We start from the raw sequence: 4,255 nt of genomic DNA, 5'->3' as shown, positions 1-4,255 counted from the left end.
ATTACCAGTAGTTTTCAAAAGCGTCGGGAAAACCCCTGAAAAAATAACGGAAAAACTGGAATTTTTACGCATAACCACTTTTCGACAAAATCGATTTTTTGATTTTGCTGTAACTCAAAAATGAATCGTTGTAAATACTTGAAATTTTCACCAAATATTTATATTTTGGTTATCTATTTATGATTAAATTTTCAAAATATTTAGAATTTTTTTAATTTATTTATAAACCATTGAAATTTTTGATTTTTCTAAATTTTTTTTCTTGAAATGCCGATAAAAAAAAATTTGGCTTTCCAAAAAATCTTTAAAATTTAATACAAGGTTTATTATAAGTTGTACTTATCGTAGTAAAAAAAAAAAATCAAAAATTGTTAGTCACCATTTTTGTTTATAAACATTTAAAGTTCAAATGTTTACGAAATATATCAAAATCGCGAAAATTTGCCAGGAATTTTGAAGTTGAAAATTCATAAAATTGTTGTGATTTAATATTATACCCAAGGTTAAAAAACCCAATACAAAGTTATCCATAAATTTTCCTTCAAGTAACTATGAAAAAAAATACAGCGTCAATATAGAAAAATTTTTATGAGCGTATGAAATTTAATGTATTTACGAAATCGCGTAAAATAACGATATAATATTATACAATTTAAATAGTATAGGTATTAATATAATATATCCTACTAATTATCATTGGCTGATTTGACTGACAAATCACTCCGTTCAGAATCGTTTTTCGTATACAATGATACCTTTCATTGCATTCAAACTTAACACATCCATTAAAGTGACCAGTGACCTATTATTAGTGACCAGTGACCTATTATTAGTGACTGTTCATATCTACTATACAGCAGAGCGATACCCACTTGCCGAACACTTTTTATTTTAGTTAATTTTAAAATAATGATTATAAAAATTAACGATGATACGCTATAATGAATTCATATATAATATCAGTATACACAATAAAACCGAGATACTTACATTATAAGTCTAGGACTCCGAAGTTGATGCAATTTGCATTTTTTTTTTTTGTATTTTTTGGTGTTTATTACTTTTTAAGTCATTTTTTGACATTTTTAGGTCATTTGTCCACATTTTTATCATTTTTACTGATTTCACAATTGTTCACTTCTGTCCGCTACTTACTAGCTACTTACTAGCTACTTACTAGCTACTTACTATACTTAGAACTTTGAAATTACCACGGACTAAGATTAGTACTTATCAAATTTTATCTCACCGATTACAGTCGTCGTTGTCGTGTTGTAGTGAATATTAATATACCTAAATTTTATTATTTTTTTTGTAATATTTTATTTAATTTTAAAGGACACTTTTTGTAATTTTTATGTCATATTTTGAGTTATTTGTAAGCTTTGATAAATGTATATAGAATTGTATAGTAAAATAGAGTACAATTAAAAAAATATATATTTTTATTAATTTAAAACAAATATTTGCATTTTTTAATGTTTTTAAGGTCATCAACTTCCGAGCCCTAATTATAACAATGTACCTAGGCATAATGTGTTCATTTTTTATTCCGAAAATTCGAGTTATTCTGGCATAGTAAGTTTTAAATCTATTTCCAACTATATCAGTATTAATTAACAAACTTTGGTAGGTTATAAATAAGAGACCTCAACCAAGAAACGGAAAAATTCGCTTACTCACACGGTCACACATGAATTTGTTGGCTCGTGAGAAACGATTATTATTTGATTAACAATAATGATGAAAGAATAGCCATTGGGTGCCCACCAAAAATAAAATAGCCATTATAATTTTAGACCAGTATTTTATATTTGGTCAAAGCCGCCTATTTAACTTTGTGTTCAATTCGATATGAGTAGTGAGTACCTATAGCTTTCTCTTTATTTTCTATTTACCAATTTTATATTTAACAGAGAAGCAAATATCTAATTGAATTATATTAACCGTTATTGCGAGCAACTTAAATAAAAGGTTTTTCTTTCATATTGAGTTACAACCAAAAGGAGTTGCACACACAATTATTTCACGAGGAACGCCGGATAATTATTCAGCTTATAATAAACAGGTACAATTTTTTTCGTTTATTTGTGTGTTACCTTGGTAGGTAACACGGATGAAAAAAGTTATTAATTATTATTAAAAATTAGTATATTCAAATAAATACTTAGATGGGAAGTTGATACTATATCGGAAATGTCATCCATACATCAAATCAGAAAATCGAAAATATTGTTTATCCACATGCGTTACACAACGCGTTAGCATTAAAAGGCAACCAAATTCAACACGGATGTATTTTGTACGAACAACGAAGTACACGGGTACAAATAATATATTATAATATAAATATATATAATATACCTATTAAATATTAATATCAATAATATTATAGCTTTTTTTCTTTTTTAACCCCACACCACTCCACTCCGTGCATCTAAGCTTTAAATACTTATAACTCATAAACTACTCTCCCTAAATTCGAATTTTATGGATCAAAATACTCAGAAAATTATTCTGCTTTGGAATATGAAATTAAAACTATATGTTGTCATTCAAAAAAGTAAAAAACTTAAAAAATATAAGGATAAAAAATATTTAAAAATATAATTTTTTAATAAAAACGTTGTTTTTTCAACAACTTGAAACTATGTAAAAAAATATTTTCAAAATCATGAATACTTTTTGAAATAATGAGTGTTTAATTTGATAAAAGAATCACCCTGTATACATTAAGAATAGGATAGAGGTAGGTATTGTTTATGTATATTAAAACTAACGTTTTTTAAAAAAAATTTTCAGCATAAGATTAGGTAACTATATACCATTGGGATTTCGTGCTGAACACGTACCTAGATAGATTCTAATTTTGATGAGATTATTTTATATTTAGTTAAACACGCCAAAATAAGAGGATTCAGAAATTCAGAATATGAATAGATAAACATATTAATTAATTAACAATTAAAGAATAAAGATATAATATTTAAACATGATTCTAACTTAACATAGGTACCTACCTAATAATGAGTATTATTGTCAGTTTTACTAGACAATGCTAAATAATTATAATAAATAGATACTTTAATAACTAGTTATGTATAAGTCGTTACGTAAATGACGTAAATCGGAAAATTAATTAACTAGATATTATTAAACTTAGATAAGAAATAAGAATATTATTATATGACTTTCTAAGCAGTGCCGTACCCAAGATTTGTTTTCGGGGAGTGGGCATGAAAATAGGAAATAATTTAACAACATACTATATTTAAAATAAAAGATTTCGGGGTGGGCTTAAGCCCAAAAGACCCCCCCCTGGATACGGCACTGCTTCTAAGCTTTTATTGATGTATTTACTCTAAATAACATTTTCTTACCTTAAAATATGATAATAGCTCAATTAACTATAATATTTAAGTTAACAATACAACACTTGTTCCACTGCACGAAAATTGTCTGTTGCACGTTGCACAATGGTTAGAAAGAAAGCAAATAGTGTGCTGACATGCTCTTAAATAATATGTTCTGAAATCTATTCAAATAAAACACTTCCATAAAAAATGTCTATACCTAGGTACTAAATTTGTAAATGGTTAATGGTTTTCAGTGTTTTCACACTCATTTATTTTTTAAAAAACGTGGTTACTCACCATTTATATTCATGATCACTACAAACACCCGGATTTACCTATAATAGGTATGTTATTAATGCATATTCTTCTTTTAAACTAGGTAGGTAGGTACCTACCTATATTAACTAGGTATAAGAATACCTATAATTCTAATTAAATATCTCCCCACATTATCGTAATGCGTAAATTATAAATATTTTTTTATTACTTTTACATATATTTGAGTAACAAATAATATATTACATATTTTTAAATCACTGCATACAAAGAACATATTTTATTAACATTAATAGGTTTATAAAATAATAATAATAGGTTATAGCCTATAGGTATGATAGAAAAATGATTTTGAAAATAAATTTTTGGTATTCGTTCAATATGCTTTCTGGTTTCTGCTGCACGTTTGGACCGTTTGGTGGTTTAATGTCAATACTATCTACTTTATATAGGTATCAGATATCTACTAATAATTGTAGGTACTTTATCATTATGCAACAATTAAGATTAGAGTTCTATCGAACTGTATTATATCTATAAATACTTTTTGAAATTATCAAGATAAGGGTTTTACCTTTTTACAACAAAAATGAAATTAGTCTGTGTTTGCAAGTTGTGTGTTG

This window comes from Rhopalosiphum padi, chromosome 3 (assembly GCF_020882245.1).
Source record: "Rhopalosiphum padi isolate XX-2018 chromosome 3, ASM2088224v1, whole genome shotgun sequence".
In the NCBI taxonomy this organism is placed as follows: domain Eukaryota; kingdom Metazoa; phylum Arthropoda; class Insecta; order Hemiptera; family Aphididae; genus Rhopalosiphum; species Rhopalosiphum padi.
This window is presented reverse-complemented; position numbering follows the sequence as displayed.